At 31.5% G+C, this 24,952-nt stretch overlaps 2 long non-coding RNA genes across 2 annotated transcripts in view; both read right to left on the bottom strand.

Annotated features, from left to right (window-relative positions):
* The window catches only part of LOC143042408 (uncharacterized), a 111,461-nt gene that overhangs the window by 57,977 nt on the left and 28,532 nt on the right, over nt 1-24,952 (bottom strand). The window lies entirely within an intron of this gene.
* Nucleotides 243-22,748, bottom strand: LOC143043467 (uncharacterized). The gene is made up of 5 exons (XR_012968411.1): nt 22,705-22,748; nt 18,964-19,045; nt 13,522-13,705; nt 2,310-2,612; nt 243-321 (listed from the first exon to the last, which is right to left on the bottom strand). It is a non-coding gene; the product is annotated as an uncharacterized LOC143043467 (long non-coding RNA).

Genomic DNA, 24,952 nt, shown 5'->3' with positions numbered 1-24,952 from the left:
ACGTTGTTGTGTTGTTGTCTTACTGACGAATGCCCATCATCTCGTTTATTATTTATGTTAAACGGAATTTACATGACAAACCCAAATGGTGTAAAACATTCAAGAAATTGTGACCTTTAACATTCTGGCAATTCTTTTTAATCACCTTTATGTTAAATACATTAATTTACGAACTCAACATTGTTAGGACCAACGCTTTAAAAAAAACATCAAGGACGAAATTCAGAAAGCTACCCTGATATACTTCAACTTACATTGTTTTCGTAATCACAGGACACTTGAAAATACCAGTCCAATCACTGGCATCAATGCAATTGTAATCTAGTAAACAATAAACATTATAGACGTGTCTTCTATTGAATAAGTAATATACAATTTTATTCTTTATTTGGTTAAGTGTCAGCCGAACAGTGACCTACAGTTGATAACCTCTACGTCTCTAGGTTTCTGGAGGAAAGTGTCTCACTGGCAATCATTCCACATCTTCTTGTTATTGAAACTAGAAAACAACCGCGAAATTGCGGGCATCTAGATATAAAAAAGAAGATGTGGTATGATTTCCAATGAGACAGCTGTCCACAAGAGACCAAAATGACACATACATTAACAACTATAGGTCACCGTACGGCCTTCAACAATGAGCAAAGCCCATACCGAAGAGTCAGCTATAAAAGGCCTTTGTTGAATGTATGTAAACTGTTGTAGAATGAATTTTGTAAAAGATTTTAGGTCTGGAAAATTTCAGAAAAGGTATCAAAATGCGTAGGTACTTTGAGACAGGACAATAATTTAAAACCCTCTCCCTTTTTTCCAAAGTCTGTTATTTTTTATTTTTTTCTCTGTTAAATTCCATGATTTTGGCGTTTCTGTTTACTATGAACAAACATGTAGCATATTAATCTATTGTAATAAAAATTCATAATATCTAATAAAATTTGTAGATTTAACTTACAAAGTCCTCATATTTGTATAAAGTAACCTTTCGTTTTTGGTGGAAAACTGTTGTAACGTTAAATTAGCTACAATTAGTAATTGCTTGATATTCCCTCTCTGTGATTTATATTAGATAACTCTGGTTAAATTCCCAATCAATCTATCATGAAGGTGAGATAAATAATTCGACTTTCATTTATAGTTTTTTTTCAAAAATGATGAAAGGTTCCTTATATTGATATGTAATCATATGAAATTATTTTCGTACATCAATGTTTATGATACACCAATAACAAAAACTGAAATATATTGAATTGATACATTTTGTAATCCAAAATTATATCAGACACCTATACTTAATAATAAAATAATGAACCTATTAAAGGGAGACAATTCTCGCATAACTTTTTTCGAATCGGCACATAATACAAAGGAATGTCACTCTTGCATACAAATAGCACATCAATATAATTAATTAACTGTGCATTCGTGCTCCACCTTCAATGAAGATTCTTAATTATAAATATAACCAAAAGTTGTTAATCTATAGGATAGCGAAGACTAATGAAAGCTAACCCATTGTAAAAAATATTTCTTTGAAATTTTTTAAAAACTTCCTCAGAAAAATGCTCGAGCCACTTGACTTGCATAGCTCATAATTAACGTTTTAACACAATATTTTAATAAAATAGTTAAAAATGATTTGCTTCTCTAAGTGTAAGACGCAAGAAAAATCGTATGCTTGCATCATCTTACCCAAATACAGATTTAATTAAGTCCGGAACATTTCGACATTTGTTTGTTTATTTTTATCAATACCGGTTTAAAACAAATCACAAGTACATGTTAAGATCAGACTAAATACCTATATCCCGATATCATCAGGTAAATATGCTAAAACATGTACGTATATTATGAATAAAGTGTATTTGCTATTAACTATCAATTCCAAGTTTCTTCGCCGCGGCGATCACTGCTATATCATATAAAGTCTCTATATATTATAGGAGTAAAATCATAGTATACATGCAGAATAACGCGAAAATAATCGTCCTGTTCCCAAGTAATTATGAAAATTATGTTCAAAAGTTTAAAGTCTTGTTTATAACTTTAAAGTCGGTCTGATGACGGAGACAATACCCGGACGTTTTTTTTCTCGTTTTTCTCCCAAAATAAACCAAACTGAATGATAAAAAGAATGGATGACAAATGCGACTATGCATGGTACCTATATGACACAGAGGCATGACGATTAATTTATTGTGTAAGGAAGAGAAGCGACACAAACAATGAGGTCTCCTCGTTTAAGAGTAAAGGTTAACGATTTCTTCGATATCACAATTTAAAAAAAATAAAAAGGAATAATGAATACTCACCAGGTGTCATGACTTGAAACTTGCTGCATGGTTTCAGGAAACAGGAACAATCCTCATGAGAAGGATTACAGAAGCAGTCCTTTTGTTGGTGTGATACAAAAGCAAACCCTCTGGTGTAATCACATTTGCATGTTCTGTCTGATGTAGAATCCCCCTCATCATGAATTATTTGCCCTGGTTCATTACAGTGCGTTTTTTCAAAGATACAATCGCTACTACCATTAGTCCAGAATTTGATAGGTTGAAATCTATTCTTCTCACACTCAATTCCATCTATGTTACCTCGGATGATAAATCTGTAGCCTATAATAAGAATTAATATCTGAGAAGGTTTGAACCAATTATATCATGCATTTAATGCACTAGTTCAAAAGGATTGGGAAAGGATACCTGTTAATCGATGTAATAATTTGTCGATCAATTCTAATTAACGACTAGCTGAAACTTTTTTTTTCCTGCATTAAATATAGTTATACAGAAAATTTCAACAAAGAAACTTAAAATTGGATTTAGAGAACAAGAACCAACCAACTTTTGTAATGCAATGTATCAAGTCCCTCCGGTTACTCTACAAAACTTTATTCAAAGAACACTTTAAAGAGTTTTTTCTTCATCTTGAAGTACTAGAAACAGTACAAAGGCATAAAACACGGAACAGAAGGCAAGTCTGTCCCTCAAATTGTATTGAGTCATGTACGTCGAACATTGTTAACAAACTGTTCTGTTACTATATATACACATGGAAAAAAATATTGCAACATCTTGAAATTTTGAAACTTGAAAAATCAGCCTCTTATTTTGAATGGAATATGATAAAATATTTGTAAAATAATATTGAAACGTAGTTAATGATAACATTTGCATTAATAAGAACAAAAAAGGTATGTAAAACAAATGCTTTATCTAACAAAAAATTTTATAGCAAAATAAAGTGTTTTTTGTACTAAAAAATGCATTTTACAACTTTTACTGTAGTCGAAATTAACAATGTCAGACATTTCAAAATCAATCTTTAGATGATTGTTCACATCATGGCTGATCGTTATACGCCAAAGAATTAGTACTTTGTGAGCCTCCATTCAAACGGATAACCGCATCTTAACGTCTTCAGATTCCTGCCATAAGTCGACTAATTTGTTACTTAGGTACCAGCAACCATTCCTGACGAAGGGTATCGTTAATTTCATGACGTGTTTGAACTGGGGTGTCCTTCTGTGCACATTACGCCCAATAGTGTCCCATATATGCTCGATTTGGTTCAAATTCGGGCTACGATCGGGGCAAGGAAGATAATCCCAATTCCATTGTTACAATGTATCTTCCTCCACGATGCTTATTTCAAACCTTGGTGAGCTCTGCACTATATTGGATACGGGCAACTGTTTGTCTGTTCGTAGGCAAAGGTCCCTGAAATGGTCTTGTCGCACGATAACCGGTAGCGATGAGCCGATCTCGAACAGTTCTTATTTAAAGGCTCCTGTTTGGTCATCACTCTCTTTTTAGGATTGTATTGTTTGCAATGGGTTTTCCTCTGACCAACCTTCATTATGCTTGATTTTCCACAGCAGATGTTATAGGGGGTCTTCTTGATCTCGGAAGGTCTTTAACATTTTGTGTTGCCTGGTTTTTATTTCAAAACGACTTATAGTGGAATGGTGATGACCAACAATACGTGCAATTGTCACAGCGACATACCTGCTTCTTTCATGCTGATTATCTGCCATCTTGCTGCAGTTATGAGTTGTGGATGACCAATTACAAGGTGTCAATCTTATAACTTTATAAATTTGGTTATTTAAAGTGTTGAAAACAATGAGGATAAAAACATCTGTTTTATTGTTTACGAGTTCAGTAGCTGCATGTGCAGATAAGAACTTATCGAGTCGATATTTATTGATTATACTCAGGTGATATTTAAATAATGTTTAACTAGTTCTATTTCAACAAATTATATAACAAAAACTTATATCGTGTTTTTTTAATTTGAATTTCAATTTGGTGTTGCAATACTTTATCCTATGTGTATATGAATCATCCCCCCCCCCCAAAAAAAAAATTACCGACTTTTCTAATTTTATTCTATTCTTAAATTTCAAAATTCAAAATTATCATGTTTAGATTCCGATGTCATTTCGGGATGACTCATCATCTTTTGCATGCACTTAGTTGTATCTGTTCAATACATTGCAAATTTTATGCGTTCCTCAGCCTGATCGCGAATTTTATAAAAATAAATTATCAAAATAATGCCAAATGTATTTATTAATGTTATAAAGAACACGTGTATTTGATGGGACATTTGTCACATGACTAGATATACCGATTTAAGGTATACTCTAGAGTAATGAGTATTTCACGAGCTAATATATGCGGGAAGAATTGTAACGGTAAATCTGTGTGTAATTATGTGTCATTCGACGCTTGCATTTCGGACAGTTAAGTCTGATCATTTCTCTTCAATATTGCCGAACATACAGAAGAAAGTCTACTTCTACAAGACGACTCGTTACCTTATAAAAGCAGTCATGGTGCAACCAGAACATCTTCTGATAGGGACTTACATGACACGTTCTCTCTATTCAAGTTGTACATGGACGGGAAAATGGATAGCCTTGAATCCAATTTGGTACGTGAACAAGACACAATGTCCAAGAATAAAAGAGGAAGTCTCTAACATATTCAAGCATGAAGGAAACCGAATTCAATTTAAGTTTAACGAAGAAATTGTAGATGATCTCAAGTTCAAGCTCTACAAGTTAATATCGTCAATAGAGGCAGAGAGTATTCGTGTTGTTCTGGATTTGCTTGATAAAGTTAAAGGCCGTTATTAGCTAATACGGATTGCTGATTCTTCACCGGCAGGATGGTCAACCGTCCGTGAGTATGAGTCTAATGATATTGTTCTGACAGTGAAGATGAGAAGAAAATTCGCCAGGCGGAGAGTCGAGCCATGCGCACGATGATAGACAGGACAAAAGGACGTCCCGCTCCGTATTTCAACAAACCCAGATTGCCACCAGCCGAAACCTATGCTAATCCTACCTACAATCAACAGTTTCAGAGGCAGCCCTTTCGTAACAGCGTCACACGGCGTGAGCTGTGCCAGTGGGAAATGTGCTTCTTTTGTAAGCAGTTCGGGCATTGGAGAACAAATTGCTCCCTCAAATCTGGATCCGTAAGTGTTGGATCGTCTGGAGTTGCCAACCACAAGTTAATCTGCAGATGCACCCAGAAATGTAAATGATAAGTATAATTTTACTGATATAGATTGTTTTGAATGTGAATATGGGTCACAGTATGAATTAGATAATTTCTTAACTCAAATTCATTATTTTGAAGAAATTTGTCATAATTTCATGTCATTTACGGGTGTAAAAGGAAGGTTAGCCAAGCATGAAAAATTTTGGGAAGTATTGGAGCAAATTCCTTTGTAATTGACACAATAAGTAACGGTTATGTCATTCCATGTATTGACCCGCCGGTAACAATGTTTTTAAGAAAAACAAACGGCAAGGCTGAATGAATCATTTGTCATTTGTTAGTTTCTACAGGTTGTGTTGTTGAAGTACCATTTCAACCTCATGTTGTCAATCCCTTAAGCGTAGCGATTCAAAAATCTGGCATAAAACGGCTTATTCTTGACTTAAAAATTGGAGATTGGAAGATAGCAGTTCAGTATTTTCAGAAAGATTCGTACATGTATAAATTCGATTTAAGTTCTGGATATTTTAATTTGGACATTTTTCCGCAGCAACAAACCTTTTTAGGTTTCAGATGGAACAATAGATTTGATTGTTTTACAGTTTTAGTATTTGGTATATGTACGGGCCCATACATATTTACAAAATGTCTGAGACCTATGGTAAAATATTGGCGTGAAAACGGTATAGATATTGTATTGTACCTTGATGAAGGTTTTGGTATGTGTACAGATGAATCTAAGTGTTTAGAAGATTCAAATTTTGTTAAGAAATCTTTAGAAGACGCTGGTTTTCTTATAAACGAAGGAAAGTCAATGTTACCCCATGTACAGTCCTTAGAATGGCTTGGTATTGTTTGGAATGCTAGCGAATTTAGTCTTGTTATCCAAGATAGACGTGTAAATGATTTGCGTGTATCACTTGTATCAGTTATTGTAAGATTTCCTAATATAACTGCTACGACCTTAGCTCAGGTTGTAGGTAGAATTATTTCCATGGCTCCATTCATTGGCAATGTAGCTAGAATTATGACAAAATTTTGTTATATGGCAATAGAATGTAGAATAGAATGGGACAAATGGCTGTTATTTCCATGTCCGTACAAAGTCTTATAAGAATTGCATGTTTGGTTAGAAACATAACTAGTTTAAACATTAAGTTGTTGGGTCATTACTCAAGGCACATGTTGTAATTTACTCTGACACCAGTGGTAAAGGGGAAGGTGCATATTCAGTAGAACTTGACAAAAAAAAATCATGAAACGTGGGATTTTTCTGAAGCTCAAGAAAGTTCGACATGGAGGGAGTTGAAGGCTCTAGAGCTAGCCTTGATATCTTTCAAAAATGTTTTTGAAGGCAAAACGCTAAAATGGTACACAGATAATCAGAACTGTGTTAAAATTGTAAAAGCTGGTAGTATGAATGAGAAACTACAAATTTTAGCTTTTTCAATATTTTCTGTCTGTATTCAAAAATGCATTTCCATTGACATTCAATTGATTCCTAGATCTCAAAACTCTCAAGCTGATTATATCAGTAAAATGGTTGATTACGAGGACTGGGGTGTATCACATGAGATTTTTTAATTTATGAATGATTTATTGGGTCCTTACACAATAGACAGGTTTGATAATTTTCAGAATGATTTTCATTACCAGCTTCTACTGTAGATATTGCATTATATTTGATCCATTTATCAGAAACATTCATCTCTACAAGTAAAATAGACGAGGCTGTATATGCGATTTCTTGGGCACACAAGTTGGCCGGTTTTCCGAACTCTTGCAATTCCGACTTGGTTACTTCTGTTCGTGAACGGTCATACAGTAAAATTGGACACAAAATTAACAAAACGGAACCTATTACAGCTAACATTTTATCAAAAAATGTTCATTTATATGGTCAAAATTGTAATAATCTGAAAGATGTACGCATTGCATGCATGTGCTTATTAAGTTGTGCAGGATTTTTACGATTTTCTGAATTAGCTAATTTGATAAGATTAAATGTAACCTTTTTTTATTACTCATGTTAAGCTATTTTTAGAACAGAGCAAAACTGATGTTTACAGGGAAGGTCATGAGGTAGTTTATTTCAAAAACTGGAAAAAATACTTGTCCACTGGCTATGTTAGAACATTATTAGTTACATAGTGTGCTAGTGACCTAATACGGTATATATGGGGTCAGTAAATTCCATATGGGGTGAGAGCGAAGCTCGAATCCCCATATGGAATTTACTGACCCCATATATATCGTATTACGTCACTAGCACACTATGTAACGAATTTGTCTTACCGACTATCTTAACGTGTGAAATTAAGACTAGTGATTCTCAAAACGAGCAAGTCTTATAGATATATTTAATTGCTGAAATATAACTAGTATCTGTTCCCTTTCTTTGTTTTCTTTCGATGCTTATCTGTACTGTCCATGCGAGCTGATATCCCAAATAGTGTTTGGTTTTTTATTTATAAATATTTTATGTTCGTTTGAGTTGAATAACAAGAACATAAATGTATTTATCAATGTTATAAAGAACATGTGTATTTGTTGTGACATTTTTCACATAACTAGATATACCGGTTTAATGTATACTCTAGAGAAATGAGTATTTCACGAGGTAATATAAGCGGGAAGAATTGTAACGGTAAATCTGTGTGTAATTATGTGTCATTTGACGCTTGCATTTCGGACAGTTCAGTCAGGTCATTTGACCCCACCCATCCACCCACTTGTTATTTTGTCAATATTGTAAATTGATTTATTTACACTTATGATTGATGTGAATGTTTTTTAAAGATTATACATGCTTGAAAAGATTGGTAACACAGATATTTCTTTTGTAGATTGTGTATAATTGGGAAATGATATGTTGAAGCAGCGGCTACGGGCCTGCAGACAAATATTCATATATTGTAAATAAAATGAATAAACATGCTTAACTGTACTGTCCAGGCGAGCTGATATCCCAAATAGTGTTTGGTTTTTTATTTATAGATATTTTATGTTCGTTTGCGTTGACGAACAAGAACATAATACTTATTAGTTATCCGATTAGTTAATGTCGATTAATAACATGAATAAAACGAATTAAATATAGATTGATCTTCTGTAAAATAGGAATATTATGTATCATTTGAAAGTTTAATTTAACGTCATTGAGTTATTAATTACATAGCTGCAGTAGATTTTTTTTAAGTGAATACATTGTAACGTTATCATTGATAATATATATACGTAAATATTACATTTATCAACACAATGTCAATGGATCTTCAACAGATTTACAAACTTTTTTAGAAGAAATACCAGTCCAGTTTATACACCAATAAATGGCTTTCAAAAGTTGTTTAATCCTAAAATATTGTTAAAATCACAGATAAAGAATGCGTTTTCCCCGTTCGTTACGTCTATCACACGTATGTGTTTGTTCATTGAATTTGCTTGGCATATGAATATTTTTAAACGTAGAAACGCCCACATCGTTTATAATAAATCACTTCAAAAAATCGCTACCAAAAGCTTGTTCGACCAATCTTATGAACATATTATCATATATGGAAATCATATAAAATAAGATGATGACAAGTAACAGCTTTTGAAAAAAAATCGAAGTATTACTCATTGCTGAATAAACAAAAAAAGAGAGGTTTCTTATCCAAACAGTTCGTTACCCGAGGTGTATAATTACCTTAAATCATATATTTGTTAACATTGATTATTAGATAAAAAAAAAAAAAGAACGGACCCCACCAAAATCGGGCCGTGATCTTAGGTTGCTCTGGAAGGGTAAGCAGATCATGCTCCATATTTCCGTCATGTTGCGTATGTTATTACATACCCGGTAACTAGTCGAATTCGGCAGGTCACATTCATGAAAAGGGAGGGAAATTATAAGTTACACTATTGTTTTAGATAAAGACGAAGTTTTGGTACCATTTGAACGTTTAAACCTGCTGCAATTGTTTACACCTGTCCTAAATCACAATGAATCATGAATCTGATTTTCAGTAGTTTTCGTTTGTTGGTGTGGTTCATAAGTGTTTTTATATAGATTACACCGTTGGTTTTCCGGTTTGAATTATTTAACACCAGTTATTGTTTTGCACATTATAGCTCGGTATTCGGTGTGAGCCATGGCTCCGTGTAGAAGACTGTACTTTGACCTATAATGGTTTACTTATTTTAAATTGTGACTTGGATGGAGAGTTGTATTATTGGCATGCGTACCACATCTTCATACATCTATTTTTACGAGTTACAGCAAAGACATGAAATGGATTCGCAATGAAATTTTTCAAACACCATTTAATTAAATATGAACACTTTCTCTTGATAAGATTGTATGGAAGTGTTGTATAGAGAGTAGATAAATCTTAACTTGCAACAGAGTTAAAAGGACCATTAAAAACATAAATTTTATTTTTAGCCCCCTTAAGAATTTTTAACACTCCAAAAATAATTAATCATTATACCATTTTTTCATAATATTTGTTACAAAAGTTAATAACAAGTAATTTGATAGTAGTAAGGGAGGTAGTTAGAAGCACCGATAGATTTTATTATGTCTTGAAGCAACACTATTAGTAATTTCTTATGTTCATGTTATTCAAAACATAATAAATGTCTATTGTTGGGAATATCAATGGACTATGTTTTCGGAATGTGGAAGCAGGGGTTTCAATAAACACCGCTCGGCAAACTCTTTGGTCAATATACATTGTTATTTATAGCAATAGGTCCATCCAGTTTACTCTTGTTTCAAAACAGAAACTACAAAGTATAAGAGTAGACTGAAGTAAGGTAAAATGAAGTCGTTTCTCAATATTTAATTCACACTGACAATGGAACCAATTTTTGAATACAATAAATCAAGATACATTTGAGCATAAAGTTTGTGTGAAAATAATTATCCATTACTTCCTGAAAATTACACACTAACTTTCCTACTTATGAAAGGGGTTGTAATTTTATGGCATATACTTAGAATATTGGAAAGTGCTCACGGCTCAAATAATCACTTTATTCAAGAATTTGTTTCATTGCTATTGCATTGTTCATGATTAACGGATGACTTTCCTTTTAGTCAATTTATTTATGTTTTAATGATGTAAAGACTAACTTTTTAATTTTGGAAATTTTAATGTGACGCAACGTTACAATCAAATGGTAGAAATAATTTCAGTATTTTAATTGTAAGTACATGGCTTTTTGTATTAGTGTAAATTATCTGTTTGTTTATTTACAATAATTTTCCAAATAACAATTTGTATTCCACAGCCAATTGTGTTTCAGTGCTTCACATTAAATTCTACTTAATTTAACTAAAATTTGAATGTTAATTCAATATACATGATATATCTAGTCATGAATTTGGGGTTATTTTTCTTCTATCGTTAGAATTGCTTTCGCATTGCCTATAAAAAAAAATTATAAATTTGAAATTCCTAAATCTATAAATAATAACACAATGATATATATTGTTCTACACAAGTAAACAGCAAACTTATTATCATTATTTGTTTGTTTGTTGCAAAACACAAAGCTCAACGTTCGATGATTTATCCTAATAAATGTGCTTTGGGCAGTTGTAACTCAATCACAGAACTTCTTTGTTTGGAACTGTAAATAGCCCAAAACAAAAGATAAAAGGACTAAGAACGTGAGTTACATTCTTTCTTCACAAGTAAGGAACACCAAAATTATACACTTTCATTGATCGAAAACACTTTATCATAAATGTATATTATAAATAGAAATTATATAAAATATATAATAAACTTTTAAAAGATACTCAACATCTTATTATGGATTATTGTCAGATGATCTTACCGGGATGCTGGGTCGGCACTAAAGCCGTTAGAATATTTTCTTAAAAGAGTGTTGCTAGATTGTCACTACTCCAGACGAAATACATGCGTATAGACTCATAATCCAACTTACAATTCCAGTCAGATAACATGAATAGGATCAAGAACACATAAATTTAGTGAAAATATAAACAAATGATAAAAGATTCTGAAATAATAATTTAAACACTAAGAACACCAAAAAAATGTCGATGTATGGGTTTTTTTACGGACGAATGTGGGCAGTAAAAATGTGATTTGGATTGACTATAAGCGAATGCAAGATAACAGTTCAACCAAGACTCAGACATTACGTTAACAATAGAATAAAAGAGATCATAGTAATGTGTGCCTTTTTTGTTCAAAGATTGAGCTGTGTGCTCCGGCAAAGGAAGTTAAAATTATTCAATAAATACCTAAATGGTGTAAATACTCATACGGTCTAGCCTGTTTATAACCAAACGAGTATAATACTCATAGGGTCCAACCATACGTGAATTGTCGAATCATATGAGTATACGCATATGTTTTTTGCCATACACGTCTGGTCCAAGTATTGATATGGGCCGGAACATCATTATTATATAAGAGAAGACAAATGAAATTAAACGGAGAAAAGGATATAGGTACACTGAACAAAATTGTTGAATATGAATACACATATTGGAAGAGACCAACAGATAAGGTGCTGGCTTCTTATATACTTTGTGGAAGAGGATCCACAAAAGCTATATATGTGTGAATCTGATAACTTAAAACTTTCGAATACTTTAAGAGTTATTCCTCTTGATTTAATACATGTATTTTATTCTACCTGTGTTATATTAGGCATTTTAAATCTTTAAAATGATTCCTTTTTTTAGCTTTTATAGACAGTGAACATTATTTTTAGGTCCTGTATAGATGGAGAATATACTATATAGATCATGGTAATCTGTTAATATAAGACTTACTAACACTTTACTTGGTAAAATAAAAATTTTAAAAAATCTAGTATAAGGGAATTTGGAGATTTGCCTGATTCACAATTTTTTTTAAATAAGTAGTCGGACAACTGTTCATACTTCACTAGCCTGTCCAACATTTTGGTTTTGAGTTCAATTCCCGCACATGACAGGTGCAATAGACGGTAATCTTAATTGCCAAGAATTGTCAGTTTTCCTACGCTAAGTCGGTGATTTTATCCGATCACTCCGGTTTCCTCAACCAATGAAAGCTGACGGCACGAAAAAGCACAATAATACTGAAAGTAACGTTAAACAATGAATCAACCAATTAATCAATATGAGGGGCACTATAGAAACATTTGAAAAGGGTTATCATTGTGACCGGCGTTTCTTTTGATAATTTGGTAAAACTTTCAAACTTATGATTAAATACTAGGTGTGTTTTAATGGTCATTTTTTCAGCCTATAAAATATTAATTCAAGTTTCTTTTTCGACACTTTATATTTACTCTATATCTTAAATTGTCTGTAGGTACTCTGTCATAGACAGTGTATGATATATTTTATCGTGTAAAAGAGTGGAGATGATACAATTGGGGCAATCAAAGATAGGCACAGAAAATATTTGAAACAAAACAAATGAGTACTACCAATGTCTTAAAAACTGGCGGTTTTGGTGGTTGAGATAAGTGGTACCGGAATAGGGTTAAACCCAGATGCTTCGGAATGATGAGCAGTTTCTGCTTATTTTTTTGCAGTCTTCATAAAATTTTATAAAATAACATATATATGTTGACACATAAATTCCGCTTAATATGATGACCATGTTTGCCAATCTGCTGCAAAAGCAGCTCAACTTGTCAAATGCAGTTTATAGTCTTATACCATCTAACCGTTTTCTTAAAAGCATACTATTAAAACGAGAAGATGTGGTTTGATTGTCTACGACACAACTATCTTGGCGGGGACCTAATTAATGTATGACCTTCAACAATGATCAAAATCCAAAAGCTTATAATAAAAGTAGAATTACCTTGAAATAACAGCATTAATAAAAGTAAACAATTCATTTGAAATTATTTTTGTGAAGATTATTGCAAAGGGTTATCACTTCAAAACAAGCATTATTGAACTTACGACCTTCGCCCTTGAGCTAAGTTATAATATCACATTTGATTTCAATGCTGTTAAAATATATCGGTCATGATCACTAACCAGGTCGTTGGAAATCTGGTATTCTGGTACAGAACTCCACATTTGTTGAAGTCGTCTCATCATATAGGCAGTTCAATGACGGATGTGTAGAATTACAAATGGCTCTGGTTCTGAAACTCCATTGTGAGGAATCTGGACACACTTTAGCAATAGCTACGCAAAACAATCCAGACACAATCAAAAGCTTCAAATAAAAATAAAAACATGATAAAAAACTATCGATATCTTATTGGTTTTGTGTTATTAATATTTGGCTGTTTTTAACCAAAAAATAATAAAGTTTTGAATTTGGACTTGATAATCAAACTGAACTGATTTTTATTTCGAATGTTTAATATACCAGCTTATATAGGTTTGTGCTGTTTATTGGGAATGTATTTCCACTCAATCGGTGTTGTCATCTTTACTGTCGTCACCTTAAACATGTGAGAGTTGTACCAGTTCATAACACACATTACTATTTGTATTTAAAGCATTAATTTTCAGTCTTTGTTGTGAATTGCTATAATAACTAACAGCAATTAATGCAAGTTAAGATATCAATTCATATTGTTCAGAATTTTTTCTCTCTTTTAAATACATCCGACATTAAGTAAATTCCTCGCATAATGGGTTACTTTCGTCTTTATCTTATTGGTAACAGGAACGTATGTTAATGATATATAAACATCGTCATTTTTTAAATTTTTCTGTGTTCGGTTTTAACTGTTTTATTGTATAAATTGCAAGATTTATTCAGAATTGATTTATATGATTCAAATTACATCATAATCATACTGATAAGGAATATCTGTTATTCGAAATGTTTAAACATTTATTCATTTTATTATTATTTTTGGTGATATTGAGCCCTGTTTGACTTGTTAGACATTTTATTTTGTAGTGTACTGTATCATAATCATATGGTCCATCACACCGTAAGATTAATCGTTGGCTATTATTCAGTCCTTTTAAATAATTATATATATAATATATATATATATATATATATATATATATATATATATATATATATATATATATATATATAACTCGTCTAAACATCAACCCAACAATGTTAGATCTGTAAATTTGCTTTCGCAAATTTTTGGTTCTTCCCTCGCCGGGATTCGAACCCATGCTACTGTGATATCGTGACACCAAATCGCCTGCACTGCAGACGTCCCGCTAGACCACACGACCACCTGGGCTCTCAATAAAAGAGCTTTCGCTGGCCGTGTGTTACCTTTCCTCGTCAGTTTCAATCTAGCGGCGTACTACAGTACATGATATATAAGGCATGAAGATGTTATTGTTACAGATCAGCTACACCACTTTATTTTTAAATTCAAAACAAGAAGTGTCATTAACTCTGAATATTATAGAAATTTTTGGATCACTTTCAGGCCTAAAGCTTAACCGAAATAAAACAGAAGGAATATGGCTCGGCAATTTAAAGTCCTGCAAAGATAAAGTTGAAAACATTAATTTTACACAAAAACCTATAAAAGTTTTGGGAATATACTTTGGACTTAATAAAAATGAGTGTAAAAAATTAAACTTGCAACGACAATACGAAAAATCTGAAAAAATAATTAAAGATTGGAATAAAAGAAATTTAACTATGTTAGGTAAGATAACTCTTGTTAAATCATTAATCTTACCGAACATTACTTACGTTGCATCTGTAACCGAAATTGATAACGAATACCTAGCAAAATTTAAAAAATTGATATACAGTTTTATATGGAATAATAAATCAGAAAAAGTTAAAAGGGATAAAATAAGTAAAATTTACCATGATGGCGGGCTTAACATGATAAACATAGATAAATATCTAGAAGCGATAAATATTAGTTGGGTAAAAAAACTCATCGATAATGAAGATCTATCACCCAATTGGAAAGTCTTACCAAAATTTTATTTTGATAAATTTGGACAAGAATTCCTTATATTTAAAATGAATTTCAACAATATTAATTTGGTCTATAAACTGAAAGAACTAATTCCACAATTTTACTTAAGAATAATCATATCATGGATAAATTCAAAATCTGAAAAAGAATCAGATCATCTATCATATAAACAAATTAGACAGCAGCTTATATGGGGCAATACAAATATCAAATTAAACGGTAAATGTCTCATTTTCAAAAACTGGATAAACAGTAAAATTCTTTTTTTTTAAATGACATTATTGATAATAAAGGAAAATTTAATCAAAACATGATCTTAGATAAACTTTCCTGTCATGCTAACTGCTTTTCAGAATATTCTAAATTAATGAAAGCAATACCAAAACAGTGGTTACAAGAGCTAACTAAAGAAGAATCAATAAAAACAAAAGTTGCCATTGACTCCGAATATAAATTTAAAGATAAAAAAGGGAAAATGGTATCACTTAAAAACATTTCCTCTAAAGACATTTACATCTCCCTCTTAAATAGATATTATGAAAAACCAATAGGATTTCAAAAATGGGACAACATATTTATCTTGGAAAACAACACAAACAAAAGACAACAAATGCTAAATTATATCTTTTATTATTTACAAGATAATAAATTCAAAATGTTAAGATGGAAATTTCTGCACTACATTTTACCAACCAAACAATTACTTTTCTCTTGGAAAATAACTAAAACTCCGCTATGTAATATTTGTGATGTCATCGAAGATTATGAGCACTACTTTTTAACATGCAAATTTCTGAAATCATTTTGGGATCAAATAAAACTATTACTTGATAAACTTAAAATAGGACATCATATCATATCAATTAAATCACTTTTGTACGGATACAAAATAAACGATACAAGTTATTACAGTATTAATGATTTAATAACAATTGTTCTTTTTACTGTATACAAAGGATACAATATATCCGAACAAAAAACAAAACAAATTAATATGTTTGAAATTTTCAAAAAAGAATTTTTTCAATATCACGAAATATTGATAAATAAAGAAAGCAAATATGAAAAATTCCATAATCTGGTTGCAGCAAAAATTAAATTAATTTCATAAATTAGAATTTATAATACATTATGTTATCATATTTCTATTCCGTTACATATATGTCATTATTATTATTACTATATATATATATTGTGCACTAACAAGTACTAACTTATCAATGAAATGCTATATACTAACGTTAACGAGGCCGGGATAAGGTACCGGTACTTCATGTATCTCTAACAAATGTAAAATTCAAATAAAACATTATAATTTCAAAAAAAAAAAAAAAAAAAAAAAAAAAGATTAATCGTTGGCTATTATTCAGTCCTTTTAAATAATTATATATATAATATATATATATATATATAACTCGTCTAAACATCAACCCAACAATGTTAGATCTGTAAATTTGCTTTCGCAAATTTTTGGTTCTTCCCTCGCCGGGATTCGAACCCATGCTACTGTGATATCGTGACACCAAATCGCCTGCACTGCAGACGTCCCGCTAGACCACACGACCACCTGGGCTCTCAATAAAAGAGCTTTCGCTGGCCGTGTGTTACCTTTCCTCGTCAGTTTTAATCTAGCGGCGTACTACAGTACATGATATATAAGGCATGAAGATGTTATTGTTACAGATGAGCTAAATTATCTACAGTAAAGGATCCTACAAATTTATGTAATATACAGTCACAGAAAATAATTATATTTATAAGTACGTCTGAGTCAGTGACAACTCTACAACAGATGTATCCATCGGATCGCCATCAATGATGGTGATACATGGCTGTGTACATAATGTATATACAACTCGTCTGAACATCAACCCAACAATGTTAGATCTGTAAATTTGCTTTCGCAAATTTTTGGTTCTTCTCTCGCCGGGATTCGAACCCATGCTACTGTGATATCGTGACTTTCGACTACTGCTTGAAAATAAACGGTGGTTGATATTGGCAGCATTTTAACCGTGTCACATACGGTACCATATAATCACCCCAAAATCTTTTGAAGGGTTATTTATAAGTGGAAACGGTGATGCGTTGGATTAAATCATAATCAAACACAGTAATCCTTCAAAAAAGAACTTGTATATGTAAGTAGTTTGAAGTTGGTTTGACTTACTTTACACTTTTACAATATCCTCAGAAAAACCACATAATTTATTTAAGTTGATGACACTACAACTTTATCATTTACTACTATGACCAAGACATGTATCCTAAAAAAAGACAGACGAATGGACGGACACAAAGACCCGTCGAATGGGGCATAACAAAGTCGTGAATTGAGTAACATATAAGTCTTGTGGCAGCATTAACAAAACTTTCTGATTTGCAGACATAAAGTATAATGCATAATTACAAATAGTAGTTTTAAAATTGTTACATATCAGTTCCATAGTGACCTCACTCTTATGTCTGTTTCAAACCGTTCCAGTAAATAAAAAAAAATTGATAAACTAAGTTTCAGACAAAATAAATGTAGGTTTTTCAGTATTCGTTTCAGGTCTCGATAAGAAACATTGCAGTGATGATAATAAACCATACAATGATGACTTGTTAAAAAATAATAGGTAAAAAAAAAGGTGTACAGCAGTCAACATTGTGTAATACTCGTATTCACAATAAAAGACAAACTAATTTTAACAAAGAAAAACAAAACTTGCATGTAGACACTCTATGGAAAAGTTGATCACAAATAAAAGACAAGAATATATTAAATATGACCTTAGCACAATAATTCAATGGCAAGATGTATAAATACTGAGCTACACCAAAAGTACATTTCTAAATATGGACTTAAACACAATTTCATATCAATTCCCGATAATTTTCAAAATAAGTAAAATGTAACATCGAGAGAATACTAAATTAAAACAACACCATAGAACCCTCATGCATTCGAATCGCAGTTCTGTACTCACGAACGCATGACTTATGAGCGACCAAACTCGGAACACGATAGTAAAAATAGAAAAAGAAGGAAAATTTAAAGTAAATACAATGATACAAAGTATGAGAACTTAGAATATATAATTCAAGATCAATCTGTATAGTTTGTGTAGTAGACAATGATTATTTTATATAAGATCTTGATGATATTTCCGTAAAAAAAGACTTAATCTGATAAGTTCTTTGAAAACAAACTTGCAGATTATTATTTTTCTCACCAGTCACTATTGACGTTTTACAAAAGTCTGGGCAGCACCTGTTCAATATCGCATGAGCTAGGAAAGTAATATCCACATGCTGTTGAAGGGGGAACAATGTTGCTGAGGTGAGAAAAAATTGATAATTTTAAAAATTAAATGTCCTCGTTTATCAATATTTGCAATATAATCTTGTCTAATATGTATAAGATAAATTTAAATCGCAATAAAAAAAAACGTCATTTGTAGATAATATATTAAAAAAGCGTCATAAATATGTGATTACCAAAGCACTAAAAAAGGTGACAAACGCAAATAATAATGTCAAATAAACTTTAAGTGGGACCTACCTGAAATCCTAAATCTAGTATCATAGTCAATCGAAGTTTAGTTTCTCCTTCTAACTATTGGTAATAACACCATTTTATACTTCTAAAAATAGATTGTAGGTACAGTTTAAACATTAAAATCATTGTCTGTACTTTCTATTCTACAAGATAACTATTGTATATAAAAAAAAATATTGACATCGCTTTGACATGTCTGCAAAATGGGATAAATTACACTTTTTGAATCAAAACAATACAATGCACGTGCTGCGTTTTTTTTTAAATGACTGGTTAAGTTATATTACGTTTAACAGATAGATTGTCCACACAAATTGGATAGTCCTCTCTGTAATATATATATATAATTATATATATTAAAATGGAAAAAAGGTATTCACCAACAACATTAAATAGCTATAGATGGGTAAAATATTTCCAATAAAACACGGCTGTCAATCGGTATATCGAGAAAACAATATCGTGAAAGAATACCTAACAAATGGTCAAGTATTGCATTTAGATCGTGAAAACTTTGGTATAGGATCGTGAAGGAAATTCTATCGGGAAGACATATGCAGGGTCAAATACTGACTTGATTTAATGCAGTATAGGGACAATACTACAACCAAATTAAAACTATCTGTCAAAATGTTTCAACATTATGATATTTGCAAATGTAAAAAGTGCAAACGTCCTGTGCCCGTCTGGTCATGCTTTGTCTGTCACGATCAAGATAATGCGTTTTCCGATTTTTCACGATCAATTTTGAATACAAATGAACAAAAGTTAATGTTTACAAAAACAAAATGAATAGTTTCAAGGTTTTTTTTTTTTTTATCTTACTGTACTATCTAACACACCAAATATTCAGTTTCAAATATACCTTCATATATTGAAATATGACCATTTTAGTTACTAAATGTGATTTTTATGCCAACTAGTATCATTATGCTTATGGGAATGTCTTGAAACTTAGTACACATGTTTCCCATGACACTATCTTTCTAACTGCGGTGCCGAATAATACTTTTGGCCCCAATTGCACGGTCCACGAAATATATAAAATAAGAGTGCAATCAAACTTTAACGTCGAAAATAGACTAGCAACGCGGGAAAAAATAAAGATAAAGACAAAAAGACAAACAACATTATAAAAAAACAACGAAGAAAACTACTGACTGAGCAACACAAGCCACCATAATAAACCTTGGATGATCTTAGGTTTTTTTAAAGCATCAACACGATCCAGTTTCTCCTGCTGCGCCCGTCTTGTTGTCCTTTTAAGTACAAATGTCTAAATAAATGCAATAGTAGTATTCCGCAGTTCAATACTCATAAATCGATTTAACTGAAACAAATCCGTGTAACAAACCAAACAAACGTGGAACAACAGAAACTCTGAAGTGCAATAAAAACAAACGCCAACTAATAGCTATCAAATGTACCAGGATTATAATTAAATACCCCAGACGCGCGTTTCGTAGAAGACTCATCAGTGACGCTCTGATCAGAATAGTTATACAGCAAAACAGTTGTGCCAAATACGTCTTAGGTAATCTATTCCTGGGATAAGAAAATCCTTAGTTTTTAAAAAAAAATCGAAGTTTTGTATTAGGAAATTTATAAAAAATGACCATATAATTGAAATTCATGTCAACACCGAAGTGCTGACTACTTGGCTGGTGATACCCTCGGGGACGAAACGTCCACCAGCACTGGCATCGACCCAGTGGTTTGAATAGTTATCAAAAGTACCAGGATTATAATTTAATACGCCAGACGCGCGTTTCGTCTACGTAAGACTCGTCAGTGACGCTGACTACTCGGTTGGTAATAGCATAGAAACAAACTACTTCGTCGGTACACAATTCCAAAATAAATCCCAGTGTTTAATTTGCAATCCACATAAATTATTATTAATATTTCATAAGAATGAACGAACGAACGAACGAACGATTCCTAAAAGTTAAAAAAACAAACGTTTTTTTTTAAAATAAGATACAACACTTCTAAAAAAAAGGTTGGATGAAGTTGGATGCTGTAGTTTCCTTGATTTTTTTTTGCGGTGATAGAAATTACTGTAGACGAAAAAGGCGTCTGGAAAATTGTAATGCATTACACTTAATTACCATTACATTTTCAATTACCCCATCCCTAGCCATATGGTAGTGCATTATTTTTGATTTTTTTTTAAATGCTGTATTGCATAAACTTTCGAAAGTATTTATTTGTATCACAAAGAAAGAATTACTTAGAAATAGGTTTCATCTATTTTAAGTTTAAATACTGATCTAATTTTTATATTATACAAATATGATCAAAATTTTATTTATTCCTCAAGAAAGAAATTTGAAATTCACAAAGAATCGATTCATAGAAACCCCTTCATAAAATGACATCAAACTTAAATGAAGTAAAACTTGCGTCTGTATATAATTTACCAACTCTCTGAATAAATGGACTTTTAAATAGATTAAACCAAATCAAAAAGGTTTAATTTCAAAAGAATTTTCCACGAAAGCATAAATCAATATTTTGTTATCGGTATTTACTGTATTTGCTTAAATGAATTCAAGTTTATACATATTTGTTATTATCAGGCTTATCGGTCATTTTGTAGAAAACGAATCACCTCACTTCGTGGAAAAAAATATATTTCATTGTCGGTAAAACAGTTAAGAAGTATGGTCTATTTAAATGGCTTACATTTTGTATATTTAACACATCTTTTTAAATTTAACAAACAAATGATCCAAATTAAATTCCACATGGACAAAATAATTCTAATATTCTTATATAATTGATTGAAATCAAACATATCAAAGTAGATGTAGTTTTAACTACATATTGCAAATATGTTGTCGTAACTTAATTTTCTCTAAATGAGCTTTATCTTATCCTTAATAGAAAAATGAAATATAAAAATGGGGTCACCGTTCATTTACGCTCACAATCTGCCTTTGAAAGAAGCATACATTTTTGTCAATATCCTTTTTTTCTGTTGAACTAATAGGAGAAATAGCGGTAAAATCGAAATAAAAAAAGAACTAAATTACAGAAATCGCTTAAATTTTACAATTATTTAGTTTATGTACAGCTTATTCGAAAACAACAATAAAAAGGATAGGTCACCGATGAGATAAAAAAGATATGTCAATTTTAATGCCAAAAATGGCATTTTTGCACCAAAGGGAGATAATTTAGAGCTTTTTCAATGATATCGACATTTTAAAAGTCACCTGGGGTCACCACGAATTGTTTTTTTGGAATGCTTTTTGTACCATATGTTAAAGTAACAACTTCTAAAGGTGTTTAATTAAAGTAATGTAAAATAAAAGTGTTTTTTTTTTTCTGAAAATCTTATACCCGCGAGCCTCCTTAAGACACAATTTTGTTTCTTTTTATACTAACTAAATACATCATTGCACTTTACGCATACATGTTATACTTTTACTATGAATACAATTTTATTTAGGGCAAATGTCGTAAGCATGATTACAACAAACAAAAGAATACGGATTTCTTCAAGCCAACCATATTATGTACATTGTTAAAAACCTTAGTATGTAGATACATAAAAGATTGTCCTTTTTTCATGACAAATTTAAAAAAACCCAAAATAAGTGAGATTCATATCTACATAATTGAATGCGATTTAATTAGATATTACAGAACATTACTGAAACATGTACAAATGATGCATATGAATAAACCTATCACATCTACATCAATCTACAGCCTAATTAAATTTAGTTAACTTACATATTTGAATATACTGGTTTATAATCGAGACTAAAACACCGACGTGCAGTTGTTATAACGTTGAATATTTAAAGGTGAGAAATTGTTTTTATACTAAATCGTGTGTGCATAGTCATTGTCATATATCAATACCTTTTGACAAATAAATGTTCACGTTTAAACATATATCAGTTTTTAAATTACTATTCTTTATCCATTTAAGGTTATCGTAGAGTTTTTGGGAACTCAATAAGAATACTTCGTGGAAAATTAATTTGGTCTGCATTCGTCTTTAATTTTACCCTTCGTAGTAGTTCTTTAATTTATGCTACATCATAACGCACATGATAGATCATTCATTTTCTTCTGCAATTTTGATTAAGAATAAAAATTATAAACACAATTTTAAGACAACTCAGTTGCACAACCAACGCCGTTTTTTCTTCCTCTTTTTCCAATATAGATATGCAATTACTATGATTCGATACTAATGGTGCAATCAAAATTTAAAAAAAGATCAAAACAACATCATTACCAGCAGTGCCGAAAAACGTTAAAGCAGCCAATAGATCTTCCCATATAAAACTAAACATAAGCATTGCACATTGGAATAAGATAATCAAAGACAAGAGGTTATGATAAGATTAAGATTAGAGTCCACGGTCATTTATGGCATATATATTCCGTGACAGTATCTAATTATGATAGCGACTTTCAATTCTCAAGGAGATGGCTTAAAGTCTATCTTGAGAACTCTAAGTTGAAGTATTTCCTTGTTAACAGCAAGCCTCGTGGAAATAATAAAATTACGGACCAAACTCCGGAATTGCAAAAGACAGGTGAGAGATACCAAGGGGACTTTCAAACTTATAAGCCGAAAATATAACAAAATAAAAAACTAAGGACTGAGCAACACAACCTCAATCAAAATTGGGGGGAGATCGTAGGTGCCAAGAAAGTGTAAGCAGATCCTTATTAATATGTGGCACCCGTCGTGCCGTTTAAGACCTGGTGACTAAATTGGTAGGTTACATTCGGGAAAAGGGTGACGGGATTGTTGTTACAACAACGACCCTTTTCTGTAAAACAGATATTCCATTACATTCAACTAACTCCTATTGGCGTCTGTCAAATTTTTTTAAAGTTAATTTCAACTTCCAACCTGAAACTATTCGTTTGATAGCTTCCTTTTCAGATGCATTCTTTTATTTGACAATAACATTAGCCCTTGATTATCGTTTGAACATTTGAAATGAGAGATATAAACTCCATATGCAGGCGCTGTTCGAAAGTTGCTACATAAAAATGGAAAGTTCACAATAGAGCGTCAGCCTTCAATGATATTGACTACTCATATTTATTCTTTCTTAGAAGCTCCTGCATGACATCAACTTGATACATGTATGATTGAAGGAATACATGTAAGTCGCAAGAAGAGAAGCATAATCGGGTACCATTGGAATGCTGATTAATTTTTGAAAAGTACTTCGTCCGAACGTACATATATTTCTGGTCAATCAAGTTATCAATCATCTGATAATGAATAATGCCATTTAGATAAAATATTTGTTTGTTTATCCCCTTTAGACAAAACACTTTCGTTTTCGTTGGCCATTCTTTTGTATTCAACATAATAGACCCAGCGGCTTTGATTGCTGATAAAAGAGATGCTCGTAACTTAGCAGAAAGAGCATTTAAAAGAAAACAATATAACGATTTCTGTAACGACACTTATAATAATCTAAGTATCCAAGTCAATGTAATTTCTAATTTATTTATCCAACAGTTCTTATATTTTTGTACACACATAATTGATGTTGTTTTAAGATTTTATCGGCGGTGACAATAAAAGATTTTTCACAAAGGAAGGACAAGTGATTTTCAATATTTTGGTCTTTGAATTATTAGCATGTGTATTCATATACCTATCCAATTGTTTTTAATCCTGATTTTTATCAACGACTTCAAAGTTCCAATCTTGTCGGAAGAGTAGCTACCTCTATTTTCTTGCGTTTAAACCATTGCCATGTATATTTATTGACTGAATCCATCAGTATCCTGGAGTTGTGTTTCCAATTTATGGATTTAGGTTTTCTATACTTTGAACTTAAAAATATGAAAAGAAGGTACTTTTTAAATAAATTTTTAAAGTCATTTGAAACTTCAAATTTAAAAAAAAATATTTTATATACATGAATGTCTTGATTTCAATCTAAAAGAAGTGAACTTATTTTCTTAAATCCTTTATATTTTAAAAATCTTCATAAAT

The sequence above is a fragment of the Mytilus galloprovincialis genome, chromosome 8 (genome assembly GCF_965363235.1).
Source record: "Mytilus galloprovincialis chromosome 8, xbMytGall1.hap1.1, whole genome shotgun sequence".
In the NCBI taxonomy this organism is placed as follows: domain Eukaryota; kingdom Metazoa; phylum Mollusca; class Bivalvia; order Mytilida; family Mytilidae; genus Mytilus; species Mytilus galloprovincialis.
The sequence above is the reverse complement of the archived record's forward strand: the minus strand, read 5'-3'. Positions and strand labels throughout refer to the sequence as shown.